The sequence below is a fragment of the Lissotriton vulgaris genome, chromosome 3_1 (genome assembly GCF_964263255.1).
Source record: "Lissotriton vulgaris chromosome 3_1, aLisVul1.2, whole genome shotgun sequence".
NCBI lineage: Eukaryota > Metazoa > Chordata > Amphibia > Caudata > Salamandridae > Lissotriton > Lissotriton vulgaris.
Window position 1 is genome coordinate 475812825 of NC_141689.1, and position 26435 is coordinate 475839259.

The 26435-nt window shown below is 40.7% G+C and overlaps 1 protein-coding gene across 1 annotated transcript in view; it reads left to right on the plus strand.

Moving 5' to 3' along the window:
• The window catches only part of ERBIN (erbb2 interacting protein), a 710182-nt gene that overhangs the window by 267017 nt on the left and 416730 nt on the right, over positions 1 to 26435 (plus strand). Inside the window, exon 3 of the mRNA XM_086963488.1 lies at positions 5036 to 5089. The gene's annotated coding sequence lies outside the window, so the exon portion shown is untranslated. The remainder of the gene's footprint in view (positions 1 to 5035; positions 5090 to 26435) is intronic.

Genomic DNA, 26435 nt, shown 5'->3' on the forward strand with positions numbered 1-26435 from the left:
CCACTATTGCAACAAGGCGATTTCTTTTCAACGCTAGACCTGAAGGACGCCTATTTTCACAATACATCCTGCTCACAGGAAGTACTTACGGTTTGTAATACAAGGACAGCACTATCAGTTCAAAGTCCTTCCATTTGGTGTCACAACAGCTCCACTGGTGTTCACAAAGTGCTTAGCAGTAGTAGCAGCACATCTCAGAAGACAACAGATACACGTCTTCCCTTACCTGGACGATTGGCTCATAAAAGCCAAATCATTCCACCAATGTGTACAACACACTCAGCAGACAATTCAACTGTTGCACAACTTGGGGTTTACGATCAACTACACAAAGTTGCACCTAGAGCCTTCGCATGTGCATCAGTATCTAGGGGCTACCATAAACACATCTACAGCTCTAGCGTATCCCAGTCCAGCCAGGATACAGAGCATTCAAGTCTTAGTCTCAACTTTTCAACTCCAACAGTCTCTCCAAGCAAGAGTGTTCATGAGATTAATAGGCATGATGTCATCTTGTATCTTCATAGTGCCACATGCAAGACTGCAAATGCGTCCATTACAAGAATGTCTGGCACAACAGCGGAATCAGGCTCAAGGTCAGCTCACAGACCTGGTATTGAAAGACAGCCGTATGCATCGCTCTCTGCAATGGTGGGACACCAAAAACTTGACAAGAGGACGGCCATTCTTTGAGCCTTTTCCACAAATAGTGCTCACAACAGATGCATCCCTCACAGGATGGGGATCCCATCTCTTACACCACACTACTCAAGATCGATGGAACAACCAACAAAAGCTGTTGCATATCAACCATCTAGAGTTGCTAGCGATATTCTTAGCGCTCAAAACTTTTCAACTTCAAGTACAGAACAAAGCTGTCTTAATCCGGACGGACAATACGAGAGCAATGTACTATATACAAAAGCAGGGGGGACACACTCTCTGCAACTGTCCCAGCTCGCACAGAACATTTGGAGATGGGCCGTTCCTCAAGACATATATCTGTTAGCAGAACACCTTCCAGGGGTTCACAATCAGATAGCGGATCTGTTAAGTCGGCAGTCACAACAGAATGGGAACTACATCCACAAGTTCTTCAACCATACTTCCAACAGTGGGGGCACCCACACATAGACCTGTTTGCCACCCACGAAAATGCAAAATGCCCAACCTTCGCCGCCAGGTTCCCACACCCACGGTCAGAGGGCAATGCAATATGGATGAACTGGTCAGGCAGATTTGCGTACGCTTTTCCGCCTCTCACCCTCATTCCACTAGTGGTGCGCAAGCTCAAACAACAGTCTCTCAAGCTCATCCTAGTAGCTCCCACATGGGCACGCCAGCCGTGGTTCACCACACTACTAGATCTCTCTCTGGTTCCACATCAAAAGTTATAGCTCACACCCTTGCTGTTAACACAGAACCATGGAGAAATCAGACACCCAGACCCGAACCAACTGAATTTTGCGATCTGGCTCCTGAAGTCTTAGAGTTTGGTTATCTTAACCTACCACCAGACTGCATGAATATCATTAAAGAGTCTAGGAAATCCACTACTAGAGCGTGTTATGCCGCCAAATGGAAAAGATTTGCAATATATTGCAAACATAATCACATTGATCCACTGGATGCTTCCATCCAAAATATAATTTGTTACCTATTACATCTACAAAGGTCTAATTTGGCATACTCTTCCATACGCCTACATCTTGCAGCAATTGCAGCCTATTTACAAAACAGACAACACCTGTCTCTTTTTAGGGTACCTGCAATCAAAGCATTTATGGAAGGATTAAAAAGAATAATCCCTCCCAGGCTGCCACCTTCCCCAGTATGGAACCTAAATCTTGTCCTTACGAGACTCATGGGACCCCCTTTTGAGCCTCTGCACAAATGTGAACTGCAATTTCTCACATGGAAAACTGCTTACCTTGTTGCCATCACCTCTCTCAGAAGAGTAAGTGAAATACATTCATTCACTATACAAGAACCATTCTTTCAAATACATACTAATAAAGTGGTTCTCAGGTCTAATCCAAAATTTCTTCCAAAGGTTATCACACCTTTTCACCTAAACCAATCTGTAGAGTTACCTGTGTTTTTCCAAAACCCAGCCTCTGTAACAGAAAGGGCCTTACACACGTTAGATGTTAAAAGAGCTCTGCTATACTACATAGATAGAACTAAATCCTTTAGAAAGACAAAACAATTGTTTGAATCTTTCTCTCCTCCACACAAAGGCAATCCTATCTCTAAGGGTGGGATTGCCAGGTGGATTGTTAAGTGCATACAGATATGCTATCAAAAAGCTAAACGCACACTAACAGTTCCTCCAAGAGCCCACTCCACTCGCAAGCTAGGAGCCTCTATGGCTTTCTTAGAAAATATACCATTAGAGGACAAATACAAGGCAGCAACATGGTCTACACCACACACCTTCACTAAACACTATTGTGTTGATGTGCAAGCCAAGCAGCAAGCTGCAGTAGGCCAGGCTGTCCTTAGAACATTATTTCAGACTACTGCAATGGATACAAGCGACCACCGCTAGGGGAGACACTGCTGCACAATCGATGCATAGTGTACGATCTGCAGCTCATATGCCTCGAACGGAAAATGCTACTTACCAGTATGCGTCTGTTCTTGGCATGTAGAGCTGCAGAGTCGTACACGCCCTCCCGCCTCCCCGGACTTGTATCCATTCCAGTTCTCATCTTACTTAGATGCACACACATGGACATCCTTGTTTTCTTACTGTATCTCTACTAACTCCATCATTTCCCATCATGGCGAAAAACAATCTAAGGATGGAGCCGATGCTCATGCGCAGTATTGTCCAAGGGAGGAGTCACCTATATCGTGACTACAAAGACTTCTCTAAGAAGACAACAACCTGCAATCATCCGAGCCCAACACCAGGTGGTGATCTAATGCATAGTGTACGACTCTGTAGCTCTACATGCCAAGAACAGATGCATACTGGTAAGTAGCATTTTCCTTACCTCAGTCTCATTTCTCTATAGGTACTAATTGTTGTATCTGCTATGAGTGATTATCAAATTTCAAGGTTTGATTCGATTCATGGTACTTCAACTTGAACACAGTTATCACTAGATTTCCTTTGTAATGTTTGTTTGACTGTTGAAGCTTAGTCTTTGCAAGCACCTGCAAAGTCTTCAATGTTCTTGTATTACTCATGGTGACTTGTGCAGTTCTGCCGGTAAGGGGACTTATGATTGGCAGATCTGACCCTACCTGGCCACCAAGCATGCTAAGGGTGTCCAGAGGTATCTGGGAGTTAAAGTTATTCATTACTACCTCTAAAGCTTTCAAAATGATATAATACATAGTCAACCAACTTTAAGAATGGCTGTTGTGCGGTACTTCGGTTCTCTTGTTTCTCAAGTAAAAAGTAAAATAAGTGTCTTTGTTCAGTGTAGTTAGCCAGTATCTTCTCTGACGGGGTTGTAGAGGAAGGTGGAAGACGGCCATAAGTTACTGTTCCCTGCCTCGGAGATGTACTGGTACTTCGACAATAGCTTATGAGTAGCTCAGTGTCTCATAATTCTACACAGAAATTCAAATTCATATTTGTTTCTGTTCATGAGGAGACCCCTACTCTTCCATGCTGAGAGGTGAGCAGCTGATGTCAGCTCCGGCCCTTGGCATGTAAGAAGACTTCAGTGAGCTTCTAAGGAGGGGTGAAGAAAAGGTGTAAGAGAGGAGTGGCTGTCAGAGCCTTTTTGATGTTAAACTGTGTTTTTTTTTCTCTTCAACATGCCTAGCTTTCCATTGGTTGTTACTCACAAACACTTTTGCGGTAATCTGGTTGATTCGCTGTGGTATTCCTGGTAATGAAGCCCGCAAGCTGTCTTGAAGCCTCTGGTGCTGTAAGCCCCTGAGCTATCTTCCTGCCCTTTGAACTTGCAATATGGAGAATGATCACAAATCTCTGAAGTAGAGATTGACAATTGTCATTCAGTTTACTACACTTCCCTGGAAAGTTATGTTGGACCAGTATTTCCATAGTACATTGACCTGACAATATGAGAGTTATCCTAATATGCCAGTTATGGTAAGTGTAAATATCCGAGGTTACTAATACCAACTTTAGCCGCACTCTATGTATCGACCTCAAAAGGCTAAACCCTGGCTTTCACCTTGCCAGATCTGGAGCTTGTGAACTGCAGCAGACAGCACGGTTGCCAATGCGAGCACATAACTCGCTGAGCCAAGATTGCTGGGCAGCTACATTTCACAGGGCGAGGGATTGCTAACTGAATAACTCTGCCTGATGACCTTAGAGTCTTAAGGAGCAAGCTCGCGCATTCTTTACTCAAGACATTTCCTGTTGTCAGAGGGCGAGGAAGGTGGAAGCCGCAGTGTGCACTCCAAAACACAAGATGGCTGCTCAAATAAAACTCGCATTTAAAACAGCCAGTGAGGCATTGTTTTCCTCTCTATAGGTTTATTTGTGCGCTTGCTCCTGTTTTCGCCTCACTAGCGCAGATGCAATCGAATTTTCACTTCATTTTTGGGCAGTGCTGCTTTAATGTCTCGTGTTTTCAGCGCAGCTGCTGGCTACTTTCGCGTGCACGGACGAGCTCAATAATACAGGCCAGGCATGTGGTGTGGTGAGAAAAAGTAATGTGATATTGTGCAGTATTTTATTTTGTAAAAACATTGGTCCAGGATAAACAAATGGCTGCAGCATTCCCTTGCATAATGTAAGAAAAATAAGCGATGGGCTGACGTTTTATGGGGTTAGTAGAATATGCCCCCACTGTGCCATATTTCAGTCCTGAGAGGTGTGATGGAATGCAGCCACTCCGTTTGGTTATACAGTAAGGGCTGAAAGAAGAGATTAGCATTTGATTTCCTTTGGCATGCCGAAGAACCCGCTCTGTGTTGTTATCCATAACCGGAGACACTGAATGGGGCTTCGATTTCATTACCATCCCCCCGACGTCCATTGTGTGTTGCGCAGCCACCTTCTTCCAGCGCCGTCTAAAATTGCATTTTTCTCTCTCCACAGAATGTTGGCTTTGAGACCTCAGAGAAGCAGCGGGGAGAAAAACGTGACACGCTGGTGAGTTCGTAGCACGTACTGTCTGCGCTGCGTGCATGCTGTAGCTGCTGCTTTCGTTTTCCCTCAGGTATCAAATTGTTGTGTTCAGTGGCTTGTGCAACAGGAAACCCCATGCTGGTAATGTTTTCCACTGTGATCTCATGCAAGACAGTAAAGATAGGTAGATTCCACTGCCTCGCCAGCCAAGCGACGGGGTTTATACAAGTGGAAACATTATCTGTACACCTATTAGAAGATCGCGCACACATAGTTTTTAGGTATTTCAAAAATAGTATATAAAGTCACAGAAAAAAATCTCTATCAAAGGAGGGTTATTGTTTAAGAACACAGAAGGGAACCGATTCAAACAGTCTCTTCTCCCCCGGTTTAAGGATGACTTGGTTTTGAATTTAAATCTAAGACACCACAGAAATTCACCTCTTACGGCTACAGCACAACCAAAACTAACCACAGCTCCGGCACATCATCTTACACATTATGTTGTAGATATCACACATGGCCTGACATTTATCAATACACACAAGGTGATGGATGGAATGTTGCACATTGGCAAAACATTCACCCCCAGTCACAGCTCTGGGTTTAATCCATCGTTATTTTGCTTCGTTATTTTGCTCACCATGCCACCCCAGTTCAGGCATGGCCATATGCAAATCAGTCTTGACCCTGTGCCTCATGGGAACAGTCCAGCCCGAACTGCCAAGCCTGGTCTTCCCTGGACCGAAATCAAGCATCCCAGGACCGGTTTCTGGCTATCAGCCGTCATCAGCCAGGATAGCGTGTCTCCAGTGGCGTAGTGGGATGGCGGAGTGAGCTAAAGAAAGATGATGGATTAAACCCAGATCAGTTGACTGGGGATGAGTGCTTGCATTGTTCAACAGTCCGTCCATCATCCCCTTTGGTATTGCTGACATTTATCAATGCCGAACTCTGCCATGTACATTGGGGTTTGAGTATTAGGCAGCCATGCAGCCACGCACTGTGAGGGCATAGCCCACTGAGCGGAGCCTTCCCCCGGGCCCAGCAGGGGTCAAGCACTGGGCATGGCCTTTCGCAAGTCTCTGTGCTCTCCCCAGCATCCTCTGGTTTGAACTCAGGGTCTTAGTCTAGTCCACCTTGAGGGCATAACCACAGAGAACAGCTTTCAGCCATATCCAGTAGTGGTGGACCATCGGGTGATCCAGTATCGACCTAACCCACTACACTCCAGGTTCACCATACAAAGGAGGAGTGGGTGCTGCACCAGACCCATGTTCTCCTAGTTAGATTGCACCATAGAGAATAGTTGATAAGCGCTATGTCTACTTTCCTTGTCCTTGGGATTGGGCACAGGTTCTGTCCCTGTACAATGACAATTTTTTTTTATTGCATGTGCACCTCATGTGCAGTTTGCAGCCACCTTGTTGGGACTATATGAAAAAGCAATGCAGTTAATCAAACACCACCAAATGATGCCAAATACTCTGTCTACTTTGGTGAGCTTTTGCTGTGAAGATATTGCATTTTTTTGGAGAAAAAAAGATTCCTATGATGTGTTGAAGTGGCACCAGTAGAAGTCTGTCCCTCCTTATCTATTCTAACTCATTTCCGTTCTTTGGTGACTTCATCTTTTTAAGTGTTGTCTGCACTCAATTGTAACATTAATTATAGTTTCAGACTTTATTTACGTCTGTCAAATTCTTCATTGCTGCGTTTTCTCATAGTGGCTCTAAAAAGTGTGCTTTGTTTAGTTTTTAGTTTTAAAATACTTTATTGAGACATTCAAGTCCATTAAAGAACAACAATAAAAAATACGAAGTATACAAGCATAAAAGACAGCTTGATTATAAAATGTGTGCACGTAAACAACAACACTTGTGCTTTGTACTAGCTTTGCTAACTATTTCCCGTCACTAAATTCATATATTGTCAGAATTCACATTAATAATGGCTTTATGCTTGTCAAATTTTGCAGATACACTTTATAACACTCTGCACGCATCTAAATTATAGGCGAAGCCAAACATTGTGTAAAGTTTTAGTTTCAAATACGTGGGCAGTTTTTTAGGATTACATGTTTTTATTGCAATTTTCTGGATACAGGAATCTCACCTGCAATCATTGGCCAGTGAGGAAAGCTTTCTGCCAATGTTCTGTACCTCGTTCCGAATTAACACTCCAACCTCTCTCGCACTCCCCCTTACCGACACCCAGAGATACCCCATAGCTGCAGTCATTCGACCTTTCCCATTTCTTAGCCATTAAGTACTTTTATAAGCTCATTCGCTCCACATCTAACTCTATCCCTGTCTACTCATCTGTGAAATGTCGGTGGGGATGATCCTAAGCACTCTAAGAAATTTGAGACATGTGATCTCCCTAAAGCCCAAAGCAAGGTAAGTGTTGAATGGGGCCAAATCTGTGTCAAGTCAAATAGCTCTATTCGGCCAAAATCGTCCATAAAAGACAAATACATACAAGAGAAAAGCAATCCAGCTTTAAATATATATAACAGAATCCGATGAACAAATAAGGGTAAAAATAAATAAAAACGAATTTAAACATCATAAATCTAAGTACTTAAATACATCATGAAAAGTAGGCTGGAAAGTTTCTCTGGGAGCCATGCAACCAGCGTATATTTGGATTGTAGAACAGCGAGCCTTCGCCAAAGAAAAATGTTCTCTTGAGTTTGGAGAGTAGTATGTTTGGCATAATCGCAGAGCCCACTACAGTAAGAGGCTACTGATGTAAATTTGACTCTATAGATCGAAACAGTTTCCCTGATTGGTGTGCAACACAACTTGGAGGCAAACCTAAAAATGCCCACACTATTTTTAGCCTCTTATTTTCTATGTGTTTAATCCAGGAATCGCTAGTAATGAAGAGAATGTCCAGATAGGAGAACAATGACCCTCGTGATTTGCGTGCCATTGATGTAGTGACTTCATGATTCATACGTACCCTCTTCACAGATCATTGTATAGATTTTCTTTAGGTTTATTTGAAGTTCTCACCTCTTCATATTCAGAGAGGCTGTTCATTTAACATTGCAGGCCGTTAGCTGTCCTAGACAGTAGGACAGCATTGTTCACATAAAGGAGGATCGGGACTGCCCTTCAATCAACTTGTGGCAGGTCACTGGCCCCACCCTGGCCCAGTCTTTCCACTCCAAATATATACAGGGAGAACAGAAAAGATGCCAACACATACCCCTGCCTATCTCCTCCTCTCCGAATATTATATGGTGGTGTACTTTCCCCATTAGGTCCGTAGAGCAGCCTTGCTAGTAGGTTCCTATATAGCTGAGAAAATAAACAGATTTTCTGTTAGTGTGCCCGTAGAGGACAAGGCCAGCCACAACATTGTGTGATTTACCAAATCAAAAGCACTTGACAAGTCAAGAAAACATAAATGTAGATTGCTGGGCTTGGCCTTTGTGTATTTCGCCATGCGAATGTCCAGGTTGACACATTGTTCAACCTTCCTCAAACCGCTCCTAAACCAGTATTGAGACACTGTAGCACTCGGTTTGCCTCAGCCCAATGTTCTAACCTTTCCAAGAGTACTCAACCCAGAATCTTGGCAGAGACGTATAAGAGGTAAATGGGGCGGTAGCATTTGAAGTCACCTATGGAGCACTTTTTAAAAATCGAGATTGCCAATGACTCTACTCAGCTGTAGGAATATGTCCATTTACTACCCCATCTAGTACTTGTGTCAGGGTCAGTGCCCAATAATCAGGCAAATGTTTATACGTGTCAACCAGGACACCGGCTGGTACTGTAGCTTTCCCTCAACCACTATTCTCAGTGGCCCGTGTGACTGAATCTAAAGTGAACTTAATAGGTTTGTACTGTGTATCAGTTGGGCCCGATTGTGTTAAATCCTTATCTGTGGGATCTAATGTGGGTGGAGGAATAAAAATGCTTGAAAAATGACCGACCCATGCATGCAATAATACTTGCAAGGCAAGATATGGGGCTGTGTTTTTCTCAAAAAAGGGTATTTTTCCAAAATAAGATACAGTTATTGGTGTGGCAGCATCCTCCAGCTTAGACCAAACCTCCTCCTGTAGCTCCATTTTCCTAGCAGATCGCATCTCCTTATTTTATTTCCATGTAAACTGCTACCAGAAGACGATGTCTAGGAATTGCATTTAGGGCTTGATGTAGCTTTTTTAATGCTTTTGAGTAGTCTTGGCAAACCAGCCCTGCTAGGCCTGCATGCAAGGCCTAGATCCTCGAGAAAGTAAGGCATTAACAAAAGTAGTAATGTCTCAAAAAACTGTATGGATGGCCCAATCTTTGCAAAAACCAGACCCCTTTGTTCTAACATCACAGTTACTTTCTCTATTACTAATACTTTCCACACTGTAAGTCACCACTCTCCCATTTCTTGTATGTGTGATTCTCTCACTGTGCTGCTATTGTCATCCACGTGCCTCTCTGGAAGCAGGAATGTTTTCACATTAGGGATCCCAAGTAAAATGTATGTAGAAACTCAGCATATTGCCGTTTAAGCATAGTGTCCATTGCGTCTAGGACATCCAAGAAGAATTATCTATATTTTGATGAAATCTTAAATTATAAGTAACAGTGTGCTTCTATTCCTGCAGTGCCTTCAGCATTTGTTGGGCAATGCGAGTCCCACCTCTGCAGTTTATCTTGTATTTCATACCAGTGGTATACTAGTTTGGTCATGGGCTCCTAATCCTTGGTGCTTCTGGCTGATGTCTAAGTTCTATGACAGACATCCTCCTACTCCCTATTTTTCAATGTTAGCCCCTTTGTTTAAGATTTTATGTTCAGCTTCATATGTAGCAGTATTAGTAAGAAGCCCCAAGGTGGATGCTTGAATTCATGTCCCAACGCTTAATCTAGTAGTATCTAAAATACTATGTGTCGGAAAGTTGTTGAAACGATTTTACCCTTTTGTCATTGAACGGCTTGCCTATCCTCTGGTAACCTGGCCTAGCTTCTCCTGCAAACCCTTCTTTCATGGCTGGGCTTAAGTATAAGTTTCCATAGAACGTGGTAAGTGAGGAGGGGAAGGAAGTCAACCGTCCCACTCGACCGAAACAATCCCACACCATCAGGTCACCAATATGGAGTACAGACACCTACTTTAGTGTCTCTTTTGCAACCATGGTAACCTGCAAAGGTTTGGTCTATGAAGCAACTTTGCACATCTTACTCTAGACTACCCCACTTTAACAGAAACATAAATTGGCTAGTTAGACAATACTTTGAGATGTTACACACACTGTCTCTCCTTTTTTGGTGGGTGATAAAGTCTTCTTTTGCTAGTCTGGGGTTCTTTTCTGAACATAAAAAAATATTATTTGGCCTCAGGAGGAACTCTAATAACTTTTGGGGTGGAGACAGGGCAATCATATGAAACAAGTGCAGTAACTTAGGGAAGGGTGTCATCTATTTGCAGTGATGTGGCCTAACCATGGCAAAGTCCCCTTATGCCATGAGGATATATTTTTTAATGCCATCCCTGGTCGAGGTGGTTTCTAGGTGCATGGCACATTTGGTGAAATGTGCTACTGACCATTAAACTGTTTCACTTTTGGCAGGAGCTCATGTTAAAGAATACAGTGTATAGAAAACGACATTAAAAACTCAAGTACTTGAACTGTGTTCACCAATTATTTTCTCATGTGCAAGCACGATTCTCAAGAGGTTCAAAATTGATGGGCTTTGGCAAAAATAAATTATAGAGTAATAGGCAGAAGGTAATTTTTAAATTACGTATTGAAATTGCAGTCTAGAACTAACTATGCTGATTATGGCTTTGGTGTAATGCACTCATTCACATATACTCTCACAGAGGCTCTCACATATACACATACTGTTAATTCACAAATAGAATTGGTCAAGCAAGAGTGTGTGTGTGTGTGTGTGTATATGTATATACAACCGGTGTACTGTCTTGAAAGTATCTAGAAAGTTATATAAATCTAAAAAAAAAATTATAATATAGGATAAAGTAGAACTAGCGCTAATATAGCTCCTAAAAGAGCCTTTTTTTTCAATTTAAGTTTTTACGTTTGAAATTAAAATATGATTTCTAAATTGTACTCCCATCAGGATGATACAGTTATGCATTGACATTTTTTATATTTAAATGAAGAATGTATACATTTTATGGTCACAAAGAAATGCTGACACTGTCTTGTGTTCATATGTCTTTGAGTCTTTTCAAACTTTGCTGCTTTTATAGTAGACCACTTCCACTTTTGTCTCGGACAAATGTTCAAAAATACAAAATGTGTGTTCGGAAACATAGAGATTGAATTGAATTGAATTGAAATGAGATTTATAATGCGCAGAACAGTAACCCGCAGGTATCAAGGCGCCTACAAAAATGATCAGAGAATGATCAGGAAAAAGACAAGAGACCTTACATATATGCTTGCCGAAAGGGGAGAGTTTTTAAAGATTAAGATGGAAAATGTCTCCTTTATCTTAATTTTCAAGCTAACTCTAGTTAAGTGTCCCATATCATTTCCACCTCAGAGGATAACTGTAAAGTGGGGATTGTCACAATTAATAATGATATGATATGAAATAAACTTACAGAGCTCACTAAAACACGCAGGCACCAATGCGCTCTTGTGAGACAGACTTGTCAACCAAACAGAATATCCAAAATATCAGGGAAAATATATTGAAAAATGCCAAGTTTTCAGGTGTTTTTTAAAAGACCTAAGTTTCTGTTTCAGAGATATGGGTGGGCAGGGTGTTCCACAGCTTGACGGAGGCAACCAAAATGCCCTCCTTATCTTTCCTTTTAGAATCTGGGAATCATAACTTTTTGGCGGTGAGAGGAGTTGAGAGAACTTCTAGGTGTGTACCAGTGAAATAGTGCATTCAATTGGCTAGGGCACTTCTTGTGCGAAACCCAAAAGGCCATACACAGAGCCTTGAAGGAGATTTGCTTCCTAATCAGAAGCCAGTGAAGAGAGTGGGTCCTGTATCTGAATGTTAGCCTCTTGGGAATATTTAAAATAAGGCAGGCAGCCACATTCTGTACAATCTGAAGTTTATTCAGGGAAGAACTGTTAATGTTAAGGTACAGTTGCATTACAGTATTCCAGCCGCACGGTGACTGGCGGTGATGACTGATTGGTGCAGCTCCAACGGGATATAAGTAGCAATCTAACAGAGGGATATAATGAAAGATCTAACAGAGGAAAGTAAATGGAATAACTGATTCCATTTCAAACCTCCTTCAGCAATCCAAGAAAACAAACCCTACCCATCTTGCACAAACACACTAACATACGAGAATAAGGAACACAGAGGCAGACAAACAAATATATAAAGAGTTAAATGATTGGCGATGAGGAAAATACATCATCCCAACAATTTAATCTTGAAAGGAGGACAATTATTTGCTTTAATACAAACTGTTTGTGGCACATACTACCAAATCCAACATGAGATAATAAAATAAACTAGTCTGCAGCAATGGTATTTAACAAGTATTATAATTGCATTTGAAATGCACATTTCTAGTCACATGACAATGAAAACAAATGGAAAACTAGATAAGAAAAAAAAATAACTAAAGCTTACTTATCCTCTCTATAAGCAAATCAACCAAGACAATTTGAACAGATTAGTGAAGAACAAGCTGAACAAATATATGGACATCGTATTATGCAGCACATCAAGAGGCACGATAGGTGATGCTTTAGAAATGCATCAGAAGAAGAAAGCTAAAGGAGAGCCTATTAGTGTCTGAGGAAAAACACTAAAAGCAAGATGCTATCTACATTTATTCCCTACTGGAAAAGGTGGACAATATGATGATCATCCAGTCCAAATTTCAGTATGTGAGTTCCGAGCTACAAGATCATATTCAGAGGATCCACCCTTTAGGCAAAATATTCCTTGTATTTTAACTCTTCTATATGGAAGTGAACTTTCTGTCACTTCTTATGCTTTTGCATATGTTATGTAAACTGGAACTGGCTTTACTCATAAAACAGCACAGGACGTTGTTGAAAAGGTGCATGAAAAAGATGACAATCTAGAATCCAACTTAAATAATGTCATGGCATGTCAACAAGGGACAGATGAATATTGGTTTCGAAGACACAGAGAATTACATTTTATGCTCAGAAATTTAGGGCTACCTACTTAGTTTATTACTTTAAGCTGTGCTGAGAACAGATGGGAAGATTTATATCAACTTCTTCTCAAACCTTATGCTGATATTCCTGACATTAACTGCAAAACACACTCAGAAATATGTTCTTTGGATCATGACAATGTTTGCTGATTTCAATCACAAATTTCAAACTATGCTTCACTACTTAACCGACAAAAAGAAAAATCCAGTTGGAGAAGTACTTGATTACTTTTGGTAAAAAGAGTATCAAGCAATAGGCTCACCACACATTTGTTTGCTTCTCTGTATCAAAGCTGCATATAAGTTTGTCTACGACTCTGATGACTCGGTTCTAAATTTTATTGACTGTTACGTGACAACCCAAAAGAAAGAACAACAAGAAACTATACAAGCAAGTTCTATGCTTTCAATAACATAAATGCAGTAAATACTGCTTAAGAAAATATCAGAGAAAATCTAAATATTGCTTAAAATGTTGCTTTCCATTCCCTAGACCAATTCTACAGAAAGGAAGAGTCAACAATTTAATTTAATCTGGAAGACATGAGGTTACCGGCAAATCACAGAAAACCCGTAAATCTTAGAAGACCACAAGCATCACAACGGATCAGTAACTACAGCCGTTAAATTCTACATATGTGGGATGCTAACATGGATATACAATTTGTTGCAGATAACTCAACAGTCGCTGAATATTATACATTATAAAGTCAGAAAAAACAGATATGAAAAAAGAATGGGAGGAAATATCTGCTGATCAATTCTTAATTAAAAGATTATACAGATTTAGTCTACAAATGCTATCTCACTTAACATTTAAAAAGAAAACTAGCATAAAACCCAGAATCTGTATTTTAAATCAAAAATAATTGTTTGATGTAAATATACTTTTTATGGAGGTACTGTGAGGCTATTGAGAAACCACTATTGAAAGCAAAACAATCACACGGATAATGCTGACGTTCATAATGAACTTTCACCTATTGCAAAAGTACACATTACCAAATGTTTTCAGAATAATTAATACCAAAATCAACAACATTATATGATTAGAAATAAACATAAACATAAAAAAGCTTACCAACTAAATGGGAAAAACAACAAAGGTTTAAGATAAGTGGTATTTCAGAAACTTAATTTATTATGTCTATAGAAAACCAATTCAAACTACACAAACCTTAGAAATTTAAAAGTTACAGTTATAACTGTATAGTTATAACTTAGTTATAATTTATGCCCCGCCCAAAACTTATTTTAACTCTCGCACCTCCATACAGAGTGTTGTCAACTCTAGCCAGACTAAACTAAATTGACTGTAACTCGGCCCTCGACCATGCACAGCCTTCTTATAAATAATGTTATTTGAGATGGCATGTAATATGAAAAGGTATCAGCAGTGCATGTGGAAGGTGTGAGTTATAGTTAATTTAGTCTGACTTGCTAGCTGACTACACTCTGTACGGAGGTGCGCAAGTTATAGTAAGTTTTGGGAGGGGTATAAATTATAACTAAATTATAACCATAACTTTTGAATTTCTACGGTTCGTGTAGTTTAAGTTGGTTTTCTATAGAAATAATAAATTAAGTTTTCCTAACTATAACTAATCTTAAATCTTTGGGTTTTTGTTGACTCTAAAATGTATGGATAAGTAGAAAAGCTGCTCGCTCAGCGAGGGCTTCTTGTGATCAATACATTTTCAGAAGTGGTGTTTCGGCTCCGCCTGTTTTTTTGATTGTTTTGCGTCATTGGTTATGGTAAACAGGGTTTTTTGATTGTATCTGAGGCTTTTTAGTCCCTTCTGGATACCGTCCTGTCCTCTTTTCACCCCGCCCACCCGGACTGGATTTTTTACTGGCGGAGGTAGATGGTCTCCTTTATGACTCGGTAAGAACTCTTTTTGTGGCATTTTCAGCGCGGTCCGCTTTGGCCGTGCTTGTATATTCTTTTCAGCGCGTTCCGCTTCAGCCGCACTTGTGTATTTACTTAATTTTTTTATCGCACAAGCGCCCTCCACTTTGGCCTCGCTTGTGTATTTACATAATTATTTTCTCACACAAGCACGGTCCGCTTCGGCCGTGCTTGTTTATCCTGTCTCTCCCTAGTTTAGCAGCAGCAGCCTCTCTTATGTTTTTTGCTATTCTTTGACTTTCCTCCACTGGTGCTCGAGGCTCCCCTGCTACACGCTGCACATCTGCTCACACACGACAGTCTCTTCTGCCTGGCCCTTCAATTCACACACACACAATCGGCTGATACACTGCTCTCCGCCTCTCAGCTGCCTGCCCCTTAAGCTCATGCACTGCTCCTGTATACAAGTGGCCCCTCGAATGAAATACCGCTGGGGTCCCAGTCCACGGTCCCATAGAACTTGGCGGCCATGTCTATGGCTGCTCTGGGGCTTCCCAGTGAAGCTGCTCTTTGTATTGTATTTGTGGTCCCTCTGTCTGCGCTGTGGTTGTTCTGTAACAGTGTGACTTCCATCTTCCTGTACACCCCTCCTGATTTCCCCCCCCCCCCACACCTTTTCGGCTGCATCAAGATATTACCTCCTCGGGATGTTTTGTGCACGCTCGTCTATTCATTATCCTAAGGAGACCATTAGGCTTTGCACTAACGATTTGAACATGGCCAACTCTCTATAGAGCACTGAAACTGTGAACAGGTGGCTATAAGCCCTATTTAAATTAGTCCTTGCTGTTATGAGTCAGGGTTGTAGGGACAGTTTTACCTGCGTCACCGGGGCCCACTTGCAGGTCACTTTTTATGTTTCCCAATAAAACTGGCAGAGGGTTAACACACCGGCCCGCTTCCTCCTTTCTTGGATACACCTACTCTCCAAAGATCACTAAAGCTGTTATTGCACAGGAGAATTCTCACTATTTCTTGCTAGTTCTGCTGGCAAGCGGCACATTAATCTGGCTCGGGTCTAAGGACTGCCCCTTTCTCACCTTATCCTGCCTTATTGCACCAACCAGGAAGGGGTCCCACTGGTGGACCTGGTGAACAGCCATGGTTTCAGGAGAACTACCAGGTGGCCCTGGGCTTCCTCAGACAGATGTTAGCTGTCGGCGACCCCCACAACACCTTCCTGCTCTAATTCCCTGTCTGGTTACACCTGCGCCGGCCGGTGGGCACACTGATGATATAGAAGGGTGTGAAAACATCGCCATTAAGTGTTTTAGGTCTTTTTTTTTTTTTACCCCGTCTGCTGATACAAAACTGCAGCATCATGACTGCCGCACTCCTCAGTCCAAGAAGTGTGCACATGGTTGGAACATACACGTGTGTGTGTGCCTAAACACCCCTGCTTCTACTGCGGAGCGCCTCTTTCAATGCAGCTCTAACACCTACCAGCTGGCTTCCATTACTGCTGGTAGTAGAAGGAATTTCCACTTGCCCTCAGCCTGTGTCACTCCACTGCACTATATTCCATTGCAATATATGCAGCGCCACTCCATGCCACTATACTCTACACAACTTTACTCTACAACACTGCGCTCTACATCACATATTTTTACTAAATACATATTTCAATTACTCACCTAAGACATATATACACTACACAAATACACTCAACACCACACAATTCCACGCCACGCAATTTCACATCTAACAATTCCAATCCAACCCACATAATTCTACTCAAACATACATCCACTTAATAACACAAGAGTCAAAGACGATGCTATTTACAACGCCAATAGCTCTAACTCAAAAACATGCAAGACCTATTGCATTTTTAATGCTTGTTGTTGTGGTCCCCCTTTATTTTTCGCCTTTTGCTGGTCCCTATATTTCTCTTGCTGGTGTTAAAGCTTTGTGCACTTTAATCCTTCTAACCAATGGTAAAGTGCCTGTGCTCCCTCTTTAAACATGATTGCATTTCTATATTCCTATTTGGTATATTTAACTGACCAATATGTCTCTAGTGTATGGTATAAAATGTACCTAGTGCCTGTAAGTTAAATGTCACTAATGGACTGCAACAACCTATTTTTGCCTTTCAATTCAGTGACATTGTAAATCATGGCTCCAGGCCTATCAGTGTAGCCTAACTGTAGCGGTGCCAAACCTACAATCAATCTGTCAAAGTAAATCCTTTTGACAGGTCAAAACCTCAATTTTAAATATTAATAAGTCACTCTATGTAGGCCTTGTCTTACATGAGGCAGGGTGCATGGTTTTTAAAATTAGTAGGACATGTAGAAATTTAATGTTAACATGTCCTTACAGTGACTAACACCCAAAAGCTATTTGTCACTGTGGTAGGCCTGTCTGTCCTATGTAGAAAACCAGAGTACTGATTAAAAATCCTAATACTGTATCTCTGGAATTGGACTGCTAGAAAAAGTATTAAGGAACTATGTTTTATTAATTATTCAAATCCAATTCAATGGTGAAATCTGATTTGTAATAAATATTAAGGAAAAGTAACATTTCAAATGTTACGTTTTCCATTCCTGATGTTCCTGGAGGCTAAATTTGCATTTGCACTCACTCTACTGCCACCCAGTAATTAGCATTAGAATAAGCGTAAAAAGATGTGATATGCCTCCCAGGAGTAACCAATGGACTGACCTGGATGGGCAGAGATGTCTTCTCTGAACTTCCCAGAATATGTAGTTTGGGTGACTGTGAGCATAATTGTTTTAATTACAGCATCAAATCTGCTTGACATGTCTGCTGGGTTGAAATATAACCCCTTTGGGTCACACTTGAAAGGAAGTGAAACAGGGTGCCAAACTATTCTTGTGCATCCACTGGTTACCGGAAACACCTGCTTTGTTGTACCAGGCCTCTGTCTCTGAGCTTATTGGGGGTACAGTGGGTGACCCAAACTGGAGTTTAGTGTTAAATGTGAAAAAAACACTAGAATTACCATAGTACACTCCCACATTTGCTCTCAAAGCCCAAGTTCAGTGCATTTGAAGGCTTTTGCCATCTTGAAAAAGCAAAACGTGCTTAGCGTTGGCCTTGGGAACTTTTACTCCATTGGTTAGGACATGTCCAAAAGTCATTCCCACCCGCTAGCTCATGCTCATAAATGTGGCATCTTCAGACGCCCACTTAAGAACACTACTGGGTCTCTGGGAGACCAGAAGAGGACTGAACCTGCTGTTTAAGACCTGAGAAGAACCCTAAATGAGTGGAGCTTCTCTAACCTCTTGTACCCAGGACAAAGACTTGGACTTCAAAGGGCAAAGGCTGATCTTCTGTTCAAGTTACTGAGATACAACAATCTACAAGAGGCCTTTCTTGCAACTGCCCAATGGCACTGGACCTGGACAGGACTCTACTGTTGACCTTTGACTAGCACCTATAAGTCTCTACCTGCCTCTCTGAGGTCCTGGGGGACCTTAGAAGTGTACTCATGTGGTGCATTGGGACTAAAAGGACTAAAGTCAAAAAGTAAATTCTTTGACCAAGAGGAACATAGTTGGTGTATCCGACCCGGGCATAATTGCGGTCAGCATAAAATTGAGCCTCTGTCCTGTTTTACTGCAATCATTGACTGTCATTGGCACTCTATGCTGCTTGCCGTTATTTCTTCATAAAAAAAAATCATATCAGTGGTTCCCCTAATTGGATTTTTGTTATTTTGGTGGTATTTTGTTTATTAAATTGTACTCCATTTTTAAATTTCGGCCTGGGATTTTCATTGTTTTTCATTTTGATTTTATTACTGTTTTTGTACTGCATAAATACTTAACACATTGCCCTAAATTAAGTCTGTCTGCTTTGCGACATAGGTAACAGCGGGGGGGGGGCTGTATGAGCTCAGGTTAATTTAGTGACTTTGAGGTTTTACCCTCTAGGTTAAGGTTTGTGAGTAAGTATTTTTATATTACATATATATTTTGCTGATGTTAGCATGAAAAAGTTGCCTTTTTCAAATGGGCAAATATTTATTGAACATATTGAAATACTGCACTATACACTTAGTTTGCTTCTTATAAAAAGAAGAGAAAAGACTTAAATATTTAGGTGGTAGGGTTTCGGGATTTGAAAAAAACCACGGTTTTCTTTGTAAGTGGGAGAGATTTTTGTAGCAATTAGCTGCAAGGTGGATCTATTAATGAATCCTTGTTAGAATTTGAATAGTTACTTTTAGTTTAAATAATGATGATAAAAAATTGAAAATGTTCAAATTTAGCATAGTTACCCTGCTGCTTGCAAGATTCAACTAACAACGGTCCCTGATTGCAATTGTAATGTTCAGGTTTTTGTTTACATTTCATGAAGAGAATTGTGATTAAACAGCTGGCAGCCTGCAAAGTGGTTTGGAGTTTATTTACAGGCATTGTCACGCCTAGAGACTAATTAGCTGGAGGAGAAGAAATCGCTCTGCAACTAGATTTCCCACTGAATGAAATATGTATTTCGGAGGAGTGATGTCATTTTCTGAAACATGGAAAAATTTCATGGGTATGACATCCCTATGAAACATGATGGATTTAACTTACTGTTTCTTGTGTAATCAAAGCAACTAAACTTATCATGTATGGATAGATAGATGTCACCAAGGTGTTCTGGGTGAAGAATGCATTGTTTGTAAATGTCACCGGATGCCTGCATTGGACCATACTATATGTTATCCTTCGGTATTTTAATGCTAAAGATGAAAGAAATCTAGTCTTACTGTGGTCAAAATCCAGAATTAATATGAATCCTATAATTTGTGGAGTGAACGGTTATGAGATACCAAGAACCCCACTGTTGCAACTAGAAGACCATGATTTCACTACTTAATACTTTTATAACGTGTAATTCATTCGAATTACAATGCCTGTGAATTACAGGCCGAAATTACCATGTATGATGTGATGTCAGTGAATGATGGATTTTCAGCCAGTATAATGCTCACTAGTCCTTATCACATTTGTAGTAGTAGTTTAGGACAGTGGTTCTTACTCTGTGGTCTGAGGACCCTGGGGAGTCCAGGAAGCATACTCAGGGTGTCCAAAACTTCTTAGAAAATTAAATACAAATAACAGAATAATGAAATATGTGTAAATAAAGAAGCAAAATGTAAAATTGAAACTTTTAAAACATTCTGTAAACCTGACTGAATTTGAAATTGGAGGCATAACATTGTTAGTATCCTCAGATTGATTTGTGGGAATACTGCAAGTGCATCAAACAGGATATAGTATGGATGGTGAGTGACCTAAATGTAATTTTAATCCCCTCCAACCTTTACATTAAAATTAAAGTTTTATATTTGTTTGTAAATTAAAGTAAACATTCCATTTTGTGTATTTGTTTGTTGACAACATGTTTCTGTATTTCTTATGTATTTTTTTAAAGTTAAGAACCATCAAATTCCTAGCATGCAGTAATGACTCAATGGGGGGGGGCTGGATAAAATAAAGGTTCAGTGGGGATCCCCGGGATTCTGTAATGATTAAGTAGGGGTTCACATAAGTCAAATGTTTAAGAACCACTGCTTTAGGAAACCCACAAAGTATATTTGCAAATGAGAAAGTGGCAGTGTGAAGTCACGCTCTACTCCAGGCAGACAAATTTCACCTTCCAGAGAAATGGAAAACAGAAATAGAAGGCAAGCAAAGTCCTTCAGAACCCTAACTTTGCAGTTGTTACATTTGTTCGTTTTTTTGTTGTTTTCAAAATCAAAGCGTTAATCACTCAACGTGTTTGTGTTTATATTCTTATTTTTGTCAATGGTGTGAGCTACACATTGCTACCATCGCAAAGTAATGATTTACTTTCAAAGGCGTTCAGTTTTTCTACGGGCGGATCCCATCCCCGGTCAGTTTGAGTGGCATGCTTTTTATGGAATGTTTAATACAGTGTGATTTGAAGCTGGACATGGTTGTGTGATTTGCCCGGAGAGCAACAGAATGTGACTTTTCCGAGGACTCCTGGTCCTCTGTGGAACACCGTGAGAAATAACAGAGGCACAAGGGCCCCCTTTAATGAATGGGGCATGGTTCTAGGCAATAGATATGAAGCCTTATCAGGGCTTAATGACTGTGATTGACTGGGCAATAGATCTGAAAACTTTCCAATTCCTGCCGGCATTCATGCTGCCAGGGAAATGGTCACTCGGCCAAATACTGGAGTAACTGATGCTTTGATTAATGTAAATAACATACTGGATGTGTCTGGTAATACGATTAATGCTCACCAGTGTATTGAATGTCCCAAACATATTGATAATAATTATATAAATGAGCTAAATGAAAATCTGTCCTCTGAATTGGCTGATGTAGATGACAACATAAGCGAATATGATCTTACCCCACAACAGTGTGAAGGCCAAATCGATAGTATTAAACCTACTAGTGACAATACCAACACACAATGCACTTTAATGTCCTGGAATGTTGCAGGGTTAAAAAATAAGATTATATCACAGGATCTGCTAACTTTCCTTGATTTAAAGGATATAATCCTCCTACAGGAGACTTGGCAGCTAGAACCAGATCCAATTCAGGGATATTTACATTATTTCATTCCAGCTACCCCGAGCTCAAGGGGAAGGGCAAAAGGTGGTTTGGTAACATGGATCAAGCAGATTAATGACTACTCAGTGTTACAAATAGATACCAATAGTTCTGATATATTATTGGTCAAATTACAGCGACCAACAAATAGGGACCTCTTTATTTTTAACATCTACTCGAGGGGCCTACCGGGTGGTAAACCCACTAAGGCGGTTGAACTGTTGGATACCCTACTAAAACAACACTGTTTGAATGCCGATATTATCATTGGTGGTGATTTTAATTGTTGTTTCGAACCACTTGATAATCAGGATATAGACCTCACTATCGAAGAGGATTTTATCTGGGATATCCCACAGCTTTCATTGTTACCCATTAAAAGATGGTCTGAGGCTGCATTACAGTTAAAAGTACTATGTGTCGAGTATGGGTTGCGGGCTACCAACGGAAGAACATTATCAGATAAGCAGGGCGCCCCTACCTTCTCAAACGGAAACACACACAGTCGCATTGATTATGTATTGACTAATAAAGAGAATTGGAGTAATATCCTTGACATGAGGATTGAGTCAAGGGTGGAAAGCGACCACGACCCATTGATTCTAACTTTTAAACTGTTTGATCTGATGATAAATGAGGAAGAAAGGGAAAATGTTCAGATAAACCTCTCTAACGATCAAAGACACATCAGATGGGCAATTTGTGCAGCCAATGAGGAAAGTATGATAACTATAAGGGATTTAACAACCCAGGCCATTCGAGAAGTACAGGGTATAAATGATAAAAATACCCCGATAGCTGAAATTAGCAGGATCCATGATGATTTTTTTAACAAGCTAAAATCGTTTTTTGTAAAGAAAGCTAAGAAGAAGCCACGTAGACCTTTAAGAAAGGAGGATCAGTGGTATGGTAAGACCTGTAGGACTGCCTATAGGTTCCTGTCAGATGCGGTAAAAACTAGAGACAAAACCAAAATAAGGGAGGCCCGAGCTATGTATAAAAAAGTGCAATTTAGTGCAAAAAGGGATTGGGAGGAAGGCTACTGGAGGGACCTCCTCGAAGCCAGCAGGGAAAGGTCCATGACACCCTTCTGGAATATTGTTAAATGGGGAAGGGGGGCAAACAGAGGAGAACCCACGAATCATGTGCTACCAGAAGCCTGGGTTTCCCATTTTGCTACTCAGTTTGCTGCTGAGGATGAAGGTGTTGAGGAGTGTCGAGCCTTAGAAGATACTATAATGAGCCCTTTACTCTTCTCCAAAGATGATGTCCTAAAAACTTTGAGCAGCATACCTAAAGCCAGAGCTCCGGGCCTAGATTTTGTCCCTGCAGACTTGTTTATGCACGACAGGGACCTATGGGCCACCTATATTCAGCTGTTAGCCAATGCCATTGCAAAGGGCTCGCCCATTCCTGAGACCTGGAAAGGAGCCGAGATTATCCCCATCTTTAAAAAGGGGGCATGCTCGGATCCAGGCAATTATAGGCCTATCAGCCTGATTGCATGTATTCAAAAAGTGGTGGCAAGGTTATTATTACAGCGAATACATGGGTGGATAGATGATCACGACATATCACCCCTGCAGGCTGGTTTCCGCAGCCATACCAGCACCATTGACCAAGTTTTTAGATTTGTTTTATTGTACTGGCGCACAGTTATATTAGGGGGCGGGATGCTTTTTGCGGCTTTTGTTGATTTAAAATCAGCTTTTGATTTAGTACCCCGCCACAAGTTGTGGAATATCCTACACGACCAGGGCATCCCAAAAGAAATCCTGTCCCTACTGATTAGAATGCATGAAAACAACTTTGCACAAGTACGCTGGAATCAGCAGGGAAGTGTCACTGAGAAGTTTCCCATTGAGAGGGGAGTTCGCCAAGGTTGCGTGCTCGCACCAACGCTCTTCTCGTTATACATCAACAGGGTGATCAGCTATTTTGAACATCAGCCCACGGATGCCCCAAGGTTGGCGGGAAAACTGATCCCCCTGTTGATGTTTGCGGACGATACCCTGCTGATATCGAAGACCCAGCAGGGACTTCAAAGGGCCATTAGGGTTTTTGAAGCATTTTGCACTGACCATGGACTTGTAATTAATACCAGCAAAACTAAATTTATGGTTATGCACAAGCGGAAACACATCAGAGGTAGAGTTATTATGGATGGGGTGCAGCTTGAACAGACCCAGGTCTTTAAGTACCTTGGTATTAATTTGTCTTATAATCTAGATTGGAAACAGCACACAAATGAATTAGATACAAAACATGCACAACTCGCAGGAGTTCTCACAAAGGAGCTTTTTTCATCTCATACCAAACCGATTAGACCTGTCCTAAAAATTTATAATGCTAAGGTTGGAGCAGCAGTTCTTTACGGAGCTGAACTCTGGGGGTCCAGTAATTTAACCAAGTTGACGGTAGCACAGAATAAATTTCTCCGCAACATTACTGGCTTACCAATGTCAACCCCACTGATACCTTTAAATTATGATTTGGGATTTTATAGTTTTAGGGACATGGCCAGGTATAGAATCGTGGCCTACTGGAGAAGGTTATGGGTAACCCCAGAACTCTCTCAGTATGCCCAAGGTTTCCTAGAGGTGAGAACCCTGGATATTGGCTGTAAGATAGTCTGGATGAAAGAGGTTAAACTATTATATAGGGCACTGGGCTTACCCCAATTGTGGGATGATCCCCTAAATAGTGTATTTCCACCTAAAAAGATACTTCGAGAACTCTATTGGAGCATGGTGGAGATTAAGTGCTTTAGGAATCATATGGATCGTACTTTTACATATGATTATTTGGAGCTCAAGCACTCACCGGCCCTCGAATCCTACTGGGATTGGATTACGGTCCCAGGGGATCGGAAGAGGTACCACCAGCTGAGGGTGGGGACACTTCCTTTAAATGCCCTAATAGTGAAATGGAATAAGGTACAAACAGCAAGGTGCCCCTTCTGTCCGGACCATAATGAAAACATTGGACATGTGTTGTTTGCCTGCCCTGAATATAGAATGCCTAGACGTTCATGGCTTAAACCAATTTGCATCCAGTTAGGTTTAAAAACGTCAAACGAGGCTGTCAGGATTTTAAGAACAGATACCTCCCAGCCTGTTGTTATAGCTATGGCAAAATTTCTCCACTGGATGTGGATAATTCGGGCACGCAAAATGTGTCTGGAATAAACTCAGGATTGTTATTGTTTGTCGTACTGCTTGTGATGAATTGAACTTCTGATCAGTATATTTTTGTGATAAACTATGCAAGCCTCATAAGCAATTGTCACTTTTCTATTTACCCCTTTGGTTGGCATAAATGAACTTAGCTTTCTAAATTTTATCCTTTTTGGTATTTTAATGGATATTTTAGGATTTTAAGATTATGTAATGATGTAAATAGGAAATTTTAGACTGTGTAAAAATGTAAATAGGATGAGATAGGAAGATGCTTTTTACTTTTGTCTATTTATTGTATCAACTCATTGTGGATCCTGTATACTTGGGGGGAGGGGGTGGGACAGAAACAACAAATTTTTTCTTTCTTCTTCGTCTGTAAAATGTCTTTTATGATTGAAATATATCGAATAAAGACTAATTAAAGTGAAAGTGAAAGTGATTTGCCCGGGTATGCTTTATAATGTGCAAATTGACTATTACATTACTGATGTATTTTTGTGCAAGTTTTTATTAGTATTCTAGTTCCTAATACCACTTCTATTCAGTAATTTTCTAAATATGGCACATATTCTTAATTTGGGAAATATTCTCAAGTATGTAGGTAGAATTATTTTATATATATGACTCACTGTATAGTGGTATAATTTGAATTATGTGCATATGCGTTTAGCATTATTGCAGAAGTATTACTTGATTTAAACATCCAGTGTTTGCCCTGATCAGGTAGATCGTATTTTAGAAATGTGAGTCGCTAGCGGCTTCTTTTTTAATATATGTGGTAAGGCAGCATGAAGAACAGCCAAAAATAAAATCTCATCTTCTGAAACAAAGGTTAGCAGTCAGTGAAAATGCTATTTTAAGCAGCGGAGACAGCAGGCTTCGAGCTGGTACCAGCCTTTGTTATATGGGAGGTTAGAGCCAGGTTGAGGTTTCTTTAGTGACGGATGTGCAATGCCCAAGTGTGTAGTGAATCACAGGCCTGTCCCATTGATGATAAAGTAAAAGGTTTCTCCCTCTGAGATGATATTGCCATCTTCCCTGACCGAAAAAGGGAAGGTTCTGGCCAGTCTGTAAATGCTTTAATTAAAACAAGCATTTGCAATGCAATAGGTCTTGCATTAGTGAACATTTAAACAATTGGCCTTGCAACTGATTAATGTTTGTTAGATTTTGTTTTGTTAAAACATATTCCGCAGTAGCATAAGTAATGAAAGAAAATCCACAAAGCAAGGAAAGGGTGCAGTACCACAGGCTATTACTAAGTGTCCCTGTAGAGTTGCAAAGGGACTTCTATTACATAAGGTACTGTACCCTTAATGCAATTGCAAAAAAAAGATTGCAGCTGAGCATACTTTTCCATAATTTGCATTTGCGAAACTTCTATTGGAAGTGAGTTGCTAAACCAACGACAATGGTGCATTTTTAAAACGCATGTTAGCAAAAATCTTACTTTCAATTAAAACATATGGAAAAGTAGGCTCAGTTGCAAGTTTTCTCTTTATAATTGCTTTAAGAGTGCAGTACCTTATGTGGCTAACAGTAATCTCTTTACAACTCCACAGGACAGCTAG